Below are 18,393 nucleotides of genomic sequence, written 5' to 3'. Positions count from 1 at the left end.
TGAATCTTGGCAGTGTGGTAGGAGTCGCTGTCCATTCCCATGAGTCCCAGAGGAATGCCCACACTTTGCAGTCCCGGCGCACTTGATCATAAGATCCTCTAACTCCCCTCACACCCATTTACTTGAATGCCCTTTAGGTCACTTATCAATCGCCCTTGCCCCTTGACAGGCTGCCATTACACAGCGGGCTCAGGTGGCACATCCATGCAGGTGAGCCCTGGGAATTTCATTCTCCCGGGATCTATGCTGAGGAGTTCCAGCACACTTGTGACTACCTTGGCTTTATCAAACAAGCGCTGCCTTCAGTTAAAATTGTCCCTTTGTCAAAATTGCCTCAACTGCGTTACTTTCATCGAGTAATTGAATTATATCCTGAAATGTTCCAATAAATCTGTATTTCACTCACCCATGAGTTGGATTTATTGTCCATAATCTCACTATATGGCCTTTAACTGCTTTCTTTATAATGGACTCTTGAGATATTTATCAAAAGAAATGCCAAGCTTCCAGGCAAATAATTCCCTGGCTCATGCCTCTACTTTTAAAAAAAAGATTGCAATCATAATTCTATTTTCTAAGCTTCAAGCCTTTTTTCAGAGTTAGGACTAAGGCTGTCTGAAGGTTTTATGCTACACACATGTATCAACACAGCAACTTATTCTTATATAGCATCTTTAACATACTGAAGATCCCATGGTGCAATTCAGAGCAGCATTAAAGAACAAAGTGTGACACAAAGCCACATAAGGAGTCATTCGGTCAGAAGACCAAAAGCTTTTTCATTGAGGTAAGTTTTAAGGAACATGTTTAAAGAGGAATGAGAGGTGGAGGGAGGGAATTCCAAAACTTAGGGTAGAGGCTACTGAAGGCCAGTTCACGACTAATTGGGAATGCACAAGAGGCCTGAATTCGAGGAGGGTTGTGGACTGGAGGAGGTTATAGAGATGGGGAAGGCCGTAGACAGGTTTGAAAACAAGATGGAGAATTTTTAAGTCAAGTCTTTGCTTGACCTGAAACCAATGTAGGGTTAGCCGAGCACAGGGGTGATAGGGGAATGGCACTTGCTGCAAGTTAAGACACAACCAGCTGAGCTTTGGATGGCCTCGCATTTATATAGGGTAGAATATCAGAGACCAGCCAGCAGTGTTTTGGAACAGTTGAGTCTAGAGGTGACAAATGCGTGAACGAGGGTTTCAGAACAGATGAGCTGAGACAGGAGTGAAGCCAATCGATGTTATGCAGGCGGAATTAGCCGTCTTAGTGAGAGCACAAATATGAGGTTTGAAACTCGTCTCTGAGTGAAGTGTGACACCAAAGCTGTAAAGAAACTGGTGAATGAATGTTGCCAGGGAGAGGGACAGAGTCAGTAGGGGGGAGGCAGAGTTTGGAATGAGGACCGAAAACAACGGCTTCAGTCTTGCCAGTGTTTAATTAAAGGAAATTTCTGCTCATTCAGTATTGGAAGTTAAGAGAAGCAGTCTGATAAATTAGCAACAGTGGAGGAGTTGAGAGACGGGGTGGAGAGGTAGAGATGGGTGTCGTCAGCATAAGTGTTTATACTAACCTTTGAACCATGTCACCAAGAGCCAGCATAGAGATGAGAAATAGGAGGGAGCCAAGGATAGAACTTGGGGGCCACCAGAGGCAAAGGTGTGGGAGCAGGAAGAGAAGCCATTGTGATTGACACACTGGCTATCATTAGATAGACAAGAATGGAACAAGGTGAGAGCAGTCCCACCCAGCAGGATAACAGAGGATGCTTTGGTTGAGGATGTTGTGATCAATTGTGTCAAAGACTGCAGACAGGTCAAGAAGGACGAGGAGAGAAAATTTACATTTGTCACTGTCACAAAGGGTGCCATTTGTGATTTTGAAAGGAATTGTTTTGGTACTGTGGCAGGGTCAGAAACCTGGTTGGAGCGATGCAAATATGGAGTTCAGGGAGAGATGGCAACAATATGGAGTTTTGAGAGGAAAGGGAGGCTGAAGATGGGATGATAATTTGCACGGACAGTGGGACCAAAGTTTGTTTGTAATGAGAAAAGTGATGATGGCAGATTTAAAGGAGACTGAACAGACCAAACAATTATCTCCAAATAAGGTCATAAGCATTGAGTCAGACAAAGGAGTAGTGACATTGGAGGGGAACACTTTGTCGACCGTGGATGCAGAGAGATTGAGGAGGGATCATGTCCCACAGTCAGAGTCACGGAAAACCAATCACATTTTTTGTTTAGGGCTATTTCCATGCCAAGGATGAGTGAAAAGCCAGATTGAGAGATTCAAATCATGAATAACAGGATCAACGAGGAGATTTGCTCATCCTCTCATCCATGTCTTTGTCATCTCCAGGTTCAATTATCCCAGTACTTTCCTGGCTCGCCTCCTGTCCTTCACCCTCTGTTAACTTCAATGCATCCAAAATTCAGCTCCCTGTCCTCACTTGGCTCTATTCACTCATCTCCCTTTTTCCTCCATGGCATTCTTTGAGCTGTGATTTCCCAACACTTCAAAATTCTCAGCCTTGTGTTAATTCTCTTCATGAACTTGCCTATCCGTTTCTCTTTATGTTGCAACCCCACTCCCTCTTTCCAAATCTGTTGCCTTCTGGCTGGTCTCTTGTCCATTTCTTACTTTCACCCCATCACTGCGGGTCATGCTTTTAGCTGTCAGGCCCATATTTGTAAAGTTTCACCCAGGAAAGCCCTCTATCTTTCCACCTCCATCACTCACTTTAAGACTGTCCATAAAACCCAAACCACCATTCAAAATTCTCCTTTGACTTACTGCCCATTTGTCCACAATAGAGGTGCAAGTTGTCCCCTCAAAACTGTCATTCAAAGGCTGCATTTATATTGCTGTCATTAGTTTGAGAGTAGTGGCTATCAAATTGATTCTAGCTCATTCAGTGTCTTCTTTAAACTGTCTGGCTCAGAAATGAGCTCTCGGGAGTCAACTCCACAGCTACCTTTTCAAAAATTCATTTTTACGGGATGTAGGCTGATGTGTTGGGTGTTCTGGATCACAAACAGGTCACCAACACTGGAAGTGGTGCAACTCTATTTTATTATAAGGTTAACTATATTAACATACTTGAATTGTGGGTAAATGCAATACCAGCTTTAACTGTTGACTCTTGCCTAGTCCTAACCAGGTGATGCACTCAGCACATGGTGAATGCCTGTGTTGCAGGCTGTGAGCTCTGTGCTCCGAGCTGGCTGCTACTAGAATGAGCGGGAACTCTCCTGTCCCCTGTCTTTAAAGTGCATGTGCTCTCACTGGTGATTGGCTGCAGTGTTGTGTATGCTGATTGGTCCCACTGCATGTCCATCAGTGTGTGTGTGTCTGCACCATGATATACTGGTGTATATTATGACAGTAGGCCTCGCTGGCTAGGCCAGCATTTGTTGTCCATCCCCAATTGCCTTTGAGAAGCTGGTGGGGAGCTGCTTTCTTGAACTGCTACAGACTATGTGGTGTAGGTACATCCACAGTGTTGAAGGGGAAGGGATTCCAGAATTTTAACCCAGCGACAGTGAAGGAACGGCGATATATTTCCAAGTCAGGATGGCGAGTGACTCGGAGGGGAACTTCCAGTAGTGGTTTTCCCATCTATCTGTCGTCCTTGTGCTTCTAGATGGTGGTGGTCGTGGGTTTGGAAGCTGTTGCTGAGGAAGCCTTAGTGAGTTCATGCAGTGTATCTTGTAGGTGGCACACACTGCCGCTACTGTGCATCAGTGGTGGAGGGAGTGAATGTTGGTGGAAGGGATGCCAATCTAGTGGGCTGCTTTGTCCTGATGGTGTTAAAATTCTTGAGTGTTAAATGTTAAATATTTTGAAAGATGTGCGGGACGATTCCCAATTTCCAAACATTTAGAAAGTGTCCAACATAGCCAAGCCACCCTCCTGAGCACTTTTCAAACCCAACTTGTCACCGCGGACACGAATCACCGGAAAGATTTCTAAGTGTCGTAGTGAACGGGAACTGCCGCGAGTTTCTTTGCGGTCGGCCCAATGATTCCGGCAACGCTATTCAACATTAATTGATCCACTTAACGAGGCCCCACGGACTTCATGCCACAAAGAAGGCTCACCAGCCGATTCTCTGGGACCGCGCTCGCCCTCCCCCTCTAACAAGGTAGAGCAGCACTTAAACAGCACTTGCACAATCAACCCCACTCAGCTCGCGGTCATGGAACCAAGATGATCGGCCCCAATGTTTGGAGACACGGACTTGGGGAGGCTACTAGATGAGGTGGAGGCCAGGAGGGATGTCCTGTTCCCCGAAGGTCCCGGAGTATGAGTCACAGGGAAGCCAGTGCCGCCTGGGAAAAAGTGGCAGCAGCCGTCAACCCGGGCAATGTGACCAGGAGGACTGGCCTCCAACGATGTATGAGGAACGGGCCCTGGAGGTTACAGGGGTGGCCGAGGACAGAGTGGTCACCATTGTGGAGCTTGGCGCATGCTGCAGAGGTGAGGATCCTCCGGGCCCCGCCCGGATGGACTGTCACACGTGAGTGTTATTGCTATACAGACTGACCCATCCCTCCCACTGACCACGTGTTCAGTCCCCCTCAGGTCCTCCAGTCGAAGGCGCCAGCTCATCCGGGGTGGTCCCCTTCCTTGCCTCCCAAGAGATCACCTTGGATGAGAGCTCCTAGGATGCCAAAGTCGATGCATCACAGCTGTCATCCCCACACTCTACCAGTGCAGATACACACACCTCGGTGGGCAACGTTAGTGGACAGACTTCTGGGGAACAATCTGGTGAGCACCACACAGTCCGTGATGCACATCAGGTGACGGCAGTAATGCCCAGGGGAGACAGCAATCGAAGGGCAGCTGGATCCTAGAGACCTTGCTGAGTCCCAGCCAGAAGCTCAGTCTCTGGAAGAGATTTACCCAGAGCTGATGGAGATGTTAGGGAATGGCTGGGACATCCAGAGGGAGATGTCAGCGATACTCCAGCAGGCCCATAGCCAATTAGAGGAGTCCCAGAGGCTACGGGCGGGGAAATGTCGTCAGCAATGTGTGGCACCAAGTTGAACACTGCTAGTGTGGTGACCCCTGGGGAGGCAGTGGCATAGTGGCATTGACACTGGACTAGTAAACCAGAGACCCAGAGTAATGCTCTGGGGATCCAGGTTCAAATCCTGCCACTGCAGATGGCGGAATTTGAATGCAATAAAAATCTAATTGAAAGTCTAATGATGGCCATGAAATCATTGTCGAGTGTTGTAAAAACCCATCTGGTTCACTAATGTCCTTTAGGGAAGGAAATTCGGCCATCCTTACTTTGTCTGGCCTATATGTGACTCCAGACCCACAGAAATGTTGTTGACTCTTACCTGCCCCCTCAAGGTCAATTAGGGATGGACAATAAATGCTGGCACAGCCAGAGACGCCCACGTACCACAAATGAAAAAAACACCGTCCCGCAGGCCCCCCCCCCCCCATACCGGCCCACCCCCAACTGGGTCTGCACCCCTGATTGCCCCCCCTACCCCCACGAGCACAGGGGCAGCAAATCCAGTGCCCCTGAGCTCACCACCTGTGAGTGAAAATGCCTGCTGACGTCCTCAGCTCCCCGCAGCAGCCCATCCGCCAGGTTCACGTTTTTCACAAGGAGTACTAATCGGCTCCAGCGTGACCACTTGCTGGGGAGCCCGCTAAATCACGGGAGGCCGTCAGATGTCTCTCGTTCATTGTATGGAAATAGGACTTGCAGCGGGATCCCAGTTTTGCCTATGGGAATGGGCCGGTTGGCGCCTGGCGCGGTTCTTGTTTTCATCCTCTCCGGTATTCACTGGCCGTGTTTTGCTTGAGCGAGAGCACAACAAGATCGGAGAATCGCACCACATATGTTCTCAAATCCATATATGAGGCGACTTAACATCATTCCATTCTGGACTCCAGAGTTATAATACCAGTTTCATTATTGCGTAGCAGCTTCAAAGCGATGATGTGACTGCATCTTAAAGCTGTTCAGTGTTGCTCTTTCAATTGTTCAATATATTCTAGAAAACCTTAATTTCGTTAAATTTAATTGCACCTTCTCATTTCCACCCTGTAGGGCGATATTCTCCCAAAAGGAAACGCCCAGAATGTGCGTATTTAGCCGCGTGTTTCTCGGTGTTCGCAGTGCTGAGCAAACGCATGGCTATTCTACGACTCCTGCTAATACTATTGCTATTCAAAGCAACTCGCGTTGAATAAGGGGCCTGAATGGGGCACGCGCGGCCGAGGCCACACCGTTTTGTACAGTGGGGGGCTCCGTTTGCCAGAACACCCCATTAAAAATGTTGCCCCGATCCCCGAGGCCGCCGAAACGATCCCTGACCTCCCCACAGCCCAAACGCACTATGGGAGGGTCCCTGATCCACCCCCACTCACACCAGGAAACCCCGGCCTGTTGCGCATGCAACAAATGCCAGCACCAACCCAGACAGTGCCCATGCCAGCTTGGGCACCTTGGCATTTCCAGGCTAGCACCCAGGCTGACACTGCCAGGATGCTAAGCTGGCATTGCCAGGGTACTCAGGTGGCACCAGCAGTGCCAGGGCATCACCCTGCTCAAAGGGCATGCAACTGGGGCCTCAGATCCCCTTGGGAGACCCCCCCCCCTGAATCCCCCCCCCCCGAATCCCCCCCCGACCCCCATGAGTGTTCTTCTGCTCCCCCGACCCCCACGAGTGCTCTTCTGTCTGGTCCCCATTTGTGGGGCCCCGTGCTGAATGGCGCTCACCTGAGGTCTCTGAGGTAAAGGGGTTGAATCCCAAAGCCTCATGTACCTCGGGAATCTGCACATTCAAGTGGGGCTTACTGCCTTGCTCTCATTTGCAGATGTGCCAAATAATGCTTCCGCCCATTGTGGGAGGGAATCACATCGCAATCTCACGAGATTGCGTTGCATTTTGCGAGGCGTGGCAAGACGGGTAGATCCCAGGAACAGGGACTCCGACTTTCACCGGCCAAACTGCGCCATGATGTGCTGCATTTATAATAAGTTTTACAATCTTTATTGTCACAAGTCGGCTTACATTAGCACTGCAGTGAAATTACTATGAAAATCCCCTAGTCGCCAAACTCTGGCGCCGGTTCGAGTAAGTACACTGAGGGAGAATTCAGAATGTCCAATTCACCTAACAAGCACGTCTTTAGGGACTTGAGGGAGGAAACCGGAGCGCCCGGAGGAAACCCACGCAGAGAGGGAGAGAATGAGCAAACTCCGCACAGACAGTGATCCAAGACGGAAATTGAACCCGGGACCCTGGCGCTGTGAAGCAACAGTGCTAACCACTGCACTACCGTGCCGTCATTTTCTGGCGCAGCGTGGTCATTGGAACGCGCCCGAAGTATTGTAAAGTCCTGACTATGTGAAAGTAACATATTAAAATACCTTCTTTCCCTTCCCTTTTTCTTGTTTCCTAATACCTATTTAAATACAATATAATCATATACAGTGATCTTAAATAGGTTGTGCTCTACATATTATTTGGATTCGTAGTCTTTAGGTTGATTTAATTTTGTTAATTTGTTAGTTGTTTTCATATACAAACTAAGTTAGATCAATTCAGTACATTGTAACTGCTGCGTTGATAAAATCATGCAGTGTGCTAATGTGGTGCTTAGTGTTTGGAATCTAATTTTGCAACCAAGGCTTTGAATTTCCCAAAGCAGCAACACTCACATCTGTTGAATGGAAGACAGCATTCATCACTGCCCCACAAAAACTAACATCATCAGTGTCTACTGATCACTGAATATTGATTGATGAACACAATCACAAGCAGCATTTCAGTTCTTTAGTGTAACGACACAAGTAACCTCCACTTTAGAGTACCCCTGAGGCTGGACTTATTAGTTTCTTAGCTTTGTGGAGCATATGCACTGGACTATCTGACTGACCTATTTAGTATGAGCAGCCTTAAAATAGTTTCCTCGAACCACTTGGGAATTGAAAGGTAACGCCATCCTTCAAAGCAATGTACACCACATAAGACCAGAATCTTTGACACTTAAGTGTTGTTTTATTGGGTGCGGTAAGTTTAATAAGGATGCACACTGAGTCCACACTGAGTAAAATGAAGAAACAGAGTTTTATTTACAACATGATATGTACATTAACTGGTAGATTCCAGTTAATGCTCTGGTCAGTGTCTCACTGGCCAACTTTTTATACATCGTTTAATAGGGATCCCTGCCCCTAGTGGGGGAGCCCGTACTTCACAAGGACAGTGGGGATGATAATCATTCGCACCTCATGCAGGCCGTTACAGTAAGAATAAAATAAAAGTTTGTATTTATAGCGTCGTTCTCACATTTTATTGGAGCCGTCACAAAATGTCACTTACCCTCAGATCTTTTGGAAATGCAGTCACAGTTGTGTGGGCAAACACGACAGCTCATTTGCACACAATGCGGACTCGCAAACAGCAATGTGGCAAATAATTGATGAAACTGCTTTTAGTGGCTGCAGCCAATGGGACAATGTTGGCTGGAAACTTCAAACAGTGCCATGGGTTCACTAATAAATAACAACTTAACTGTTGAACTGAAGGATGGCACCTCTGACAGTGCAACACTCCCTCAGAGCCACATTGTATTGCTAGTTTAGATTACAGGCGAGAATTCTGGAATGCTGCAGTCTTTTTAGAATATAATTGACTAATTCTGAAGCTGGGAGGACATGTGGTCATACTAACTTGTTATGATTGCAGCAGAAGGTGATTATGTTTTGTGTCTGTCTCTTAAATTCAAGGTAAAATGGGATTATGAAGTCATGTGATCCATTCCAAATTCTGCTTGACAACAAGCCTTGATATTTCAGTGTTCATGGGGACAGAGGGGGTGCCTTGGTTAAGAGAGAAAGGTGTGAACACCTAAAAACAAAGGCAAACATAGCTAACTCTGTCTTTGAACAGAAAAGAGAGAGTAAGTTCCCACCACAGGACCAAGAGGTTGCAACTGGTGTGGTCAGCAGAGAGTGAGTTCTCTGTGAACTGCCAGCTAGAGTTAGAGAGGGAGGACGATCTCTGGTTGAAGATTCGCATCCCGTGACAATCTAAATACTCTGGAAGATTTAGCTTGGCGAGGCCGGGAGGGGCAATTGCTGGAATAAACCTTACTGCTGGTAGCCAGTTCGGAAGTTCCCTGAAAACTGAGGAAAGCGTCTTTTGATGATTACTCGATCAACAGAAAGACTCAGTGAAATGGAAGACATGAACCCATTGAATACTGAGACTGGTTGTGGGCAGTTTCAAAAACCGACTGTAATCCTGTGAAGAGCATGTTGTAATGTATATGAATATGGCATAGGGTCGTCAGTGATGGTGGAACATTTTTAAGGGTTATATTTTCTGCAGTTTTAGGTTTCGTTGCTTACTAGGTAATGTTTTGTTGCTTTTAGTTTGTTTGTTACAGTAAAAGTTTTTTGGGAATCATAACAGGATGTTTATGTTTGGCGAGTGATTGTCATGAAAATCAAATTTTCTGAACATAGCATTGAAAACACTTTAGTAAAGAAGAGTGAGGTCTCCACTTGAGTTTTGAACATGAGAGAACAAAGAATTAAATGCTCACACAAAAACAAAATACTGTAGATGCTGGAATAGATTCATGGAATCATAGAACATAGAGTGCAGAAGGAATTTGACATGAAACCAGAAAATGATGGAAATACTCAGCAGGTAAGATTTTATCTGCAGAGTTACTGAGCTGGATTTTCTCGCAAGGGTTGGGAACTCAAACTTGGGACCTTTCTCAGGTCCAACTCCCCTTGTGGCTTCTGTGGATAATCTGACTGAATTTTGGCAGGGGGTGATCAATTAGTCATCATAGCGATCATGGCCAATCCACCTAACCCGCAGATCTTTGGACTGTGGGAGGCAACCAGAGCACCCGGAGGGAGCCCACGCAGACACGTGTAGAACGTACAAACTCCACACAGAGAGTCGGCTGGAATCAAACCTGAATCCCTGGCGCTGTGAGGCAGCTGTGCCAACCACTGTGCCAAATTGCCCTATGCCGTTTAAAGTGTTGAATCAAAAGATGAGGGGCGTCATTCTCCGACCCCCCGCCGGGTCGGAGAATGGCCGTTGGCCGCCGTGAATCCCGCCCCCGCCCCCGCCGAAGTCTCCGAAGGGAGAAAAGTCGGCGGGGCGTTAATGGCGCCGCTGCCGCGGAGAATGTCACGGGTCTGCGCAAGGCAGCCGATTTTCGGCCTGCCGATATTCTCCCTTCCGGATGGGCCGAAGTCCCGTCGACGTGATGACCGTTCACGTCGACGTCAATCAAACCTCCTTTTCATCGGCGTGACCCGGTGCTCCAGGCTCACGCCGACCAGCGAGGAGGTGAGTGACGGCCTGGGGGGTTGGCTCTGGGCAGGAAATGGCGTGGCCGCAGACTGATTGCGTGAGGAGAGGTGTGTCTCGGCTTGTGTGTGTGTGTGTGCGGTGGGGGGGGGGGGGGGGGGGGGGGGGGAGGGGGGGGGTGGTTAGAGTAGGCTGGGCTCCGGGGGAGTGCCGGGAGGGGGTCCGTGCCGGGGTGGAGGTTGGGGGGGGTGTCCGTGCCGGGGTGGAGGTTGGGGGGGGGGTCCGTGCCGGGGTGGAGGTTGGGGGGGGGGGTCCGTGCCGGGGTGGAGGTTGGGGGGGGGGTCCGTGCCGGGGTGGAGGTTGGGGGGGGGGGTCCGTGCCGGGGTGGAGGTTGGGGGGGGGGTCCGTGCCGGGGTGGAGGTTGGGGGGGGGTCCGTGCCGGGGTGGAGGTTGGGGGGGGGGGTCCGTGCCGGGGTGGAGGTTGGGGGTTGGGGGGGTGTCCGTGCCGGGGTGGAGGTTGGGGGGGGGGTCCGTGCCGGGGTGGAGGTTGGGGGTTGGGGTCCGTGCCGGGGTGGGTGATGGGAGGGCAAATGAGTTGGTCCACCTGGCCAGGTGCCAGCCTCCAACAGTTGGACCCATGCGGTCCATGCCACCTGGCTGGGGGGAGGAGGGGATATGGGCAATGATGACATGTCGTCGTTCCCCTCCCCACCACCAGGCCGTCATGTTTTCAGACCATCCAGCGATGTTGGCCGCCGTGGTGGCAGCCGCTCATGTCTATGTTGCCCTGGATGAGGAGGAGGAGGAGGAGGAGGAGCGTGCCAGAGAGGCAGCGCATGCTGCCGCAGAGGGGCAGGCGGCAGCCGCCCAGGCTGGAGGGACACCTGACCGACAGGACGAGGAGGGGGAGGAGGACGTTGTGGCCCCACGGCAACGGAGGCACCCGAGGGCGCCCCGTGTGTACCGGCCCCGGCAGTCATACCAGGACCTCACGGACCGGGAATGCAGGAGGAGACTCCGGATGAGCCGGGAAACCGTGGCACACATCTGCCACCTGCTGGCACACCTGTCACCGCGTGGCACTGGCGGGGGACACCCTCTCCCCGTGTCCGTCAAGGTTACGGTGGCCCTGAACTTTTATGCAACGGGGTCATTCCAGGCACCGAGTGGGGACCTGTCCGGCATATCGCAGACATCGGTGCATCGGTGCATCCGGGCAGTGACAGATGCCCTTTATGCCATGGCGCACCGCTACATCCGCTTCCCCGTGGACCGGGCCAGCCAAGATGCCCGGGCCGTGGGCTTCTCTGCCGTTGCCGGGTTCCCCATGGTCCAGGGCGCGATCGATGGGATGCACGTCGCCGTGCGGCCACCTGCAGAGAACAGGGCCGTGTTCACTAATAGGAAGGGGACCTATTCAATGAACGTACAGGTGGTCTGCGACCACCGCATGATGATCCTGCACGTCTGCGCCCGTCACCCAGGCAGTGTACACGACTCATTCGTGTTGTCGCGGTCATCCATCCCCGGCATGTACGAGGGACGCCATCCCCGGCTGAGGGGCTGGTTGCTGGGCGACAGGGGCTACCCATTGCGATCGTGGCTGATGACGCCTATACGGAGGCCACGCAATGAGGCGGAGAACCGCTACAATGATGCCCATGTAGCGACAAGGGGAGTGATCGAGAGGTGCTTTGGCGTGCTGAAGATGCGTTTCAGGTGCCTGGACCTCTCTGGGGGCGCCCTCCAGTATCGGTCAGATAGGGTCGGCCGCATCATTGTGGTGTGCTGCGTCCTGCACAACATAGCCCAGCAGAGGGGCGATGTGCCGCAGGCAGAGGAGGGCGGAGTGGAGGAGCAGCAGGAAGAGGCCCAGTCCTCCCCAGATGAGGGGGATGGGGGCAATGGTCAGGGCAGACGGGGTAGACACAGGCGGGTGGCTGTCCACCGTTACCGGCTGGCCCAGCGGGCACGGGACAGACTGATAGACGCCCGCTTCACTGACTAGATGGGCGTGGGAATCGGGTAGTATGGCCACAGACCGCACACCATGACAACAGCCGACCACCCACACCCCCCACCCATCCACCCACCCAGCACCCTCACCCCCCTCCCCAACCCCACACACCCCACCCGCATGCACACCACCCCCCCACCCCCAATTGCCGATCCACCGGCGGCACAACGGGCCGGGCTCACCCAGTTGCGGGTGGACGCGTGTCTATCGCAGGCCATGGAGAATGATGACAACCCGCCTCCGATGAGCTCCTGGCTCTACATCGTTGGACTATGTCTGACCCATGGCCACAGTACCACCATCCACCCGGACCATCCCTGCATGCGGCTGTGACACTGCAGCGCACGGTCCCGTCCTCTGCCCGGGGGATGTTGATGGCGGCCCAGGGGGAAGGGGGCAGACTCACCTGGGGCTGAGGTAAGACCACCCCTCACACACACACTTGCGCTCAACGTACATGACACCCCCGCACACTTTGGACAGAGCACAAAGGCAGCTTCGGTAGGTGTAACATTGACTTTAATAACCAAAGGAGTTCATGCACGTGCCCTAGCCCCTAAAACTCATCTGTGCCCTGCACCCGTGCCAACTTACTCAGTGTCTAATTGTTTGGCCTTACGGGCCCTTTGACTACGTCTACGTGGTTCCCCAGACGGTACAGCAGAACTGGAGGTGGACTCCTGTGATTCCTGCCCTCTGACACTGGATCCCTTTGGCGGCCGTTTCCTGGGGCGTCCTGGCCTAGATGGGCCAGGCTGCGGCCCGGGCGACTGGGATGGCGAGCTGCCAGCCTGTCCTGCCCGTTGCCCACCCGATGCACCTGGGACGGAAGGGGGGGAGTCCGAGGTGTCGCGGTGTACCGGGACCTCCCCTACAGAGGGAGCCGGGATGGACCACACCACCTCCTCCTCCCTCGGGGTGCCCGATGGCCCCCAGGCCTCTACATGGGTGGGGGATGCGAACGGACTGGCCATCCGACGCGCCCCCGACATCTGGCGCGGCCAGTCCTGGAGGCCCGTGCTGGTATCGACAGGGGTCTGCAGGTTTGCAGCCATGGAGCCCAGGGGGTTGTCGAACCCTGTCTGCGACAGTGCGACGCCAGCTCGCACATGGCCACTGGCGCCGATGCCCTCAGCGATGGCCTGCTGAGACTGGGCCATGGCCTGCAGAGACTGGGCCATGGCCTGCAGAGACTGGGCTATGGCCTGCTGAGACTGGGCCATGGCCTGCTGAGACTGGGCCATGGCCTGCTGAGACTGGGCTATGGCGTTGAGCGCCTCTGCCATCTGGCGCTGGCACTGGCTCATGGCCTCCTGTGAGAGGGCAGCCATTTCCTGGGCCACAGACGCCGCCTGCACGGAAGGCCCCAGGCCTCGCAAACCGTTCCCCATGTCTGACACCGTCGCACCCATTGCCTCCACCGCAGACGCCACCCGTGCGGTGTCAGCCTGGGTGGCACGCATGACCGGGACCACTCCCAGCTCCTGGACGCGGGTGGACTCCTCCACCTGCGACCGCAGCCGCCGCAAGCCACCCGTCACCCTCTTCGCTCGTCTCCGTGTCGGTGGTTGCATCGGATCTATGTGTGGGTGTGGTAACTGCAGGAACCCGGGATCCATCTGGGCGGCAGATGTTCGCTTGGCCTGGGCTGCCCTCCGACCGCCCGGTCCCTCTGCTGCTCCTACCTCCACCTGCTGTACCGGGACGGCTGTGTTGTGCGAACCAGTGAGTGTACCAGACGCCTCATCACTAAAGTGCCCAACCGTGGTGAGTGTTTCTGCGATGGTGGAGGGTGTTGGTGACAGCAGTGGCGTTGTGTCGTGCTCTTCGTCCCACTCTGAGTCCATGGCACTTTGGGGTGGGGGTTCGTCTCCACCCATCCACTCTGAGTCACTGTCCGGTATTTCGTCTTCCCGGGTAGGGGTGTCCTGGGTAGTGCTGTCCCGGGTAGTGCTGTCCCGGGTAGTGCTGTCCCGGGTAGTGCTGTCCCGGGTAGTGGTGTCCCGGGTAGTGGTGTCCCGGGTAGGGGTGTCCTGGGTAGTGGTGTCCCGGGTAGGGGTGTCCTGGGTAGTGGTGTCCCGGGTAGGGGTGTCCTGGATAGTGGTGTCCTGGGTAGTGGTGTCCTGGCTCGGATGTGACGGGGGCCTGTGGCTGCCCCCCTCATCGCTGGGTGGTCGCTCCCGCACGTGACGGGGGTGTCGTCTCCCTGTTGCTCCAGGTCTCTCCGTCTCCCGTGGTGTGCGAGGGGCATCCTGCGGGCGTCGCATGCTGGAGGGTTCGGGTCTCTCCGTCTCCCGCGGTCTCCGAGGGGCATCCTGCGGGCGTCGCATGCTGGAGGGTGCGGGTCTCTCCGTCTCCTGTGGTCTCCGAGGGGCATCCTGCGGGCGGTCTGCATCTGCGGGGATGGGTGCCTGGACGTTTGGTCCTGCGATACACAATGAAGCATGCATGGTTAGACATCAGGCAGTGATCAGGTGATACGGGGGAGGGGGATATGGGGACGGGCTGTTGGTGGCTCACTTGCTCGTGGGGCCCCAACCTCTGCATCAGCAACCTCCCGGTCCTCAGGTCCGCCAGCCAGTTCCAGGGCCCTTTCCTCGTGTACGGTCAGTGGCCTCTCATCAGCGGGCCCTCCTCCAGTCCTCACATGCTCCCTATTGTTGTGTGCGCGCTTCTCCTGGGGGGGGGGGGGGGGGGTGGTGGCAGGGGTAAAAGGCAACAGTGTTAGGCAGGTATATGAATGCACGCCATCGGTTGCGCGTGCATTGCAGAGGTTAAGGTTAGGGCTGGATTCACTTGGGGATATGGGGGAGGGGGGGATATGGGGGATATGGGGGAGGGGGGGGATATGGGGGAGGGGGGATATGGGGGAGGGGGATATGGGGGAGGGGGGATATGGGGGATATGGGGGAGGGGGGAATTTGGGGGATATGGGGGATATGGGGGAGGGGGGGATATGGGGGAGGGGGGATATGGGGAGGGGGGATATGGGGGAGGGGGGATATGGGGGATATGGGGGAGGGGGGATATGGGGGATATGGGGATATGGGAGAGGGGGGATATGGGGGATATGGGGGAGGGGGGATATGGGGGAGGGGGGATATGGGGGAGGAGGGATATGGGGGATATGGGGGAGGGGGGATATGGGGGATATGGGGGATATGGGGGATATGGGGCAGGGGGGATATGGGGGAGGGGGGATATGGGGGATATGGGGGAGGGGGGAATATGGGGGATATGGGGGAGGGGGGGATATGGGGGAGGGGGGATATGGGGGAGGGGGGATATGGGGGAGGGGGGATATGGGGGAGGGGGGTTATGGGGGAGGGGGGATTTGGGGGAGGGGGGATATGGGGGAGGGGGGAATATGGGGGATATGGGGGAGGGGGGGATATGGGGGAGGGGGGATATGGGGGAGGGGGGATATGGGGGAGGGGGGATATGGGGGAGGGGGGATATGGGGGAGGGGGGGATTTGGGGGAGGGGGGATATGGGGGATATGGGGGAGGCTCACCCTGCCTGCTCTGACGAGGTCGTTCACCTTCTTGTGGCACTGGGTGCCTGTCCATGGTGTTAGGGCCACAGCGGTGACGGCCTCTGCCACCTCCCTCCACAGACGCCGGCTGTGGCGTGGGGCAACTCTGCGGCCGTGCCCGGGATACAGGGCGTCCCTCCTCTGCTCCACCGCGTCCAGGAGCGCCTCCACATCGCGTGACTCGAACCTCGGGGCTGAGCGACGGCCAGCCATCAAGTCGGGTGTTGCGGTCGGCTGTTCCGGTCGGGTGGGGGGGAGCTGCGCGGCCTTATGAGCCGTCACGCCGTGCAGCGCGTATGACGCTGCACGGCGTGAACCACTGCGCAAGCGCGGATCCCGTTACGTCGCTGCTAGCCCATTTCGGGCCGCAGACTATCGGCCCATTTTTATGACGTGACGCAAGTGGGATTTGCGCCGTTTTTTGCGCCGATCGGCGGACTTTCCGCCGATAATGGAGAATTTCGCCCGAGGTTCTGCTCCTTGAGCTTATGTTGAATTTAATTGGAGAAATGTTGATGGTCGAGACTGGATGTGGGGCAAAGAATGAAAATTACAGGTGACCAGAAACTCGGATCACACTTTTAGGTCAAATAAAGCTGTTTGTAAAACAATCATCCAATCTGCATTTGCCACTTCACTGTATAGGGGACTTCACAGTGAAAACCGAATACAGCATGCAATATTGAAAGAAGTAAAAGAAAGTCATGGTTTTACCGGGAAGGAAAGTCTGGGGTTTTGGACTGTGGGAAGAGAGGAGGTAAAGGACAGGTGTGTTTGCACAGCAATGTGCCTTGGCAAGGGGAGGGTTACTAGGGCAATGAAAGACAGGAACAGGATGTTATCGAGTCCTACAGCGGGATGCTCCATGCCCTGCCACTAAGGTCGGAAAACCCGATTGGGGTGAGAATCCCACGTTGGACCAAAAATGGGATTGGCGCCGGACGGCAGACCCATCCCCAGTCTCTAGCTCCACCCTGCCAGCCGTAGTGGGCTTCCTGCCCTGCGGCAGCAGGAACGTACAAACAGTTGATATGCATTCATTTGAATATGATTAATGGGCTGGGAGCCCAAATCTCCCCGCCCCCACTGTTATGCTCCATCCCTCCCAGCCAGGAGACATGCGGGCGTGATTTGGTGTAAGCATTTACAAACGGGGTCATGGCGGAGGAGCAAGGAAGTGAGTGCCTTTTTCAATGTATTCAGGCTTGCTGGAGGTGTATACCTGGAACTCTGGGACTAGTGGGGACTGACTTGATGGTAAGGGTGTGGATTCGGGATTGGGGTGCCGTTGCTGAATAGGCTCCTGACTTTTTAAACTGTTGTATCCTTGAAGTATCATTGAAATTCTACCCTGCCAATCTGGAAACCGTCGTGTATCAATTGTCTAATCAAGGAGATGGCATGGCCTTACTCAATTGCTTGACTACCAGATGTTGGATATCCTCATTACACTCCTTAGATGCACAACTCCACAGCAGAGGAAGCAGGGGATTAACAGAGCTAACCTCACAAAAGGGACACATGCACCAGTAGCCACTGGAAGTCTCCCTGGCACACAGCCCTCTCAGAGTAACGGCCTCACTCACTCCTGAGGATCAAGTTGGCGTTGCCAAGGTACCTGGGTTGCAGTCCCAAGGTGTCAGGCTGGCAGTGCCTAGGTTCCCAGGTGCCAGAGTGAGTGCCAGCATACTACCCTGCCCTGTCCTTGACCACCAGGGGTTGCCAATGGCCAAACACATATTTGTGTGGACCAGTACTAAACCTCACTCTAGCAAGGTCTCCCAAGTGCAGCCGGTGGATCCCAGGCCCTGCGCGAATCTGGTGAATGCATAGTTAAGTGAGCCTAATGGCTTGGAGGCCATTTGGAGGCCATTGTAGCCTCGGGTGTGGTTCATGCCGCTGAACTCAGTTCTGGAGGAATATACCATCAATGAGGGGAAGTATCTGATGTCCGTGGTGGGGGGGTCTTTAATTTCACGTTGAGTTAAAGGGCGCCCCGATCTCTGTGAAGCTGGATTCGCTGGCGTGTTTAGACCCTGCCCCCTCACAATGATGGTGCAAAACACGCTCCCATTCGAAAAAATGGCAAAGTGTGATGAGATCACTTCGGGGAAACCTGCCTGTTTCTCTGGGGTTTTCTTTTTTTAATTTAAATATTTCTTTATTCTCCTCCTTTTTCGCATTTTTCCCCCCAATTTATACCCACCATCAATAAATAATAATCAGTAACAAATATGTCAATCCACATATCAATAACAACGATCCCATCCTCCCACCAAACCCAAAACATTCACCCACATGTTCACATAAACAACTGACCAAAAAGGAATCAGGAATCCCCCATAGCCCCCATTAACACCCATTGCCCCCCTCCCCCCCCCCAGCCCTCCCACCCACCCCCCCAACTAATGTTCGATGTTATCCAGTTCTTGAAAGTGCATAATGAATAATGCCCATGAATTATAGAACCCCTCTGTCCTTCCCCTCAGTTCAAACTTAACCTTCTCAAGAGTCAAGAATTTCAACAG

The 18,393-nt window shown here is 53.5% G+C and overlaps 1 protein-coding gene across 2 annotated transcripts in view; it reads left to right on the top strand.

Moving 5' to 3' along the window:
- Positions 1-18,393, top strand: part of LOC140393173 (uncharacterized) — a 384,488-nt gene that overhangs the window by 60,452 nt on the left and 305,643 nt on the right. The gene's annotated exons all lie outside the window — the stretch shown is intronic.

Source organism: Scyliorhinus torazame, chromosome 16, assembly GCF_047496885.1.
Source record: "Scyliorhinus torazame isolate Kashiwa2021f chromosome 16, sScyTor2.1, whole genome shotgun sequence".
NCBI lineage: Eukaryota > Metazoa > Chordata > Chondrichthyes > Carcharhiniformes > Scyliorhinidae > Scyliorhinus > Scyliorhinus torazame.
Note: the sequence above shows the minus strand (reverse complement) of the source record. Positions and strands in the feature narration are given on the sequence as shown.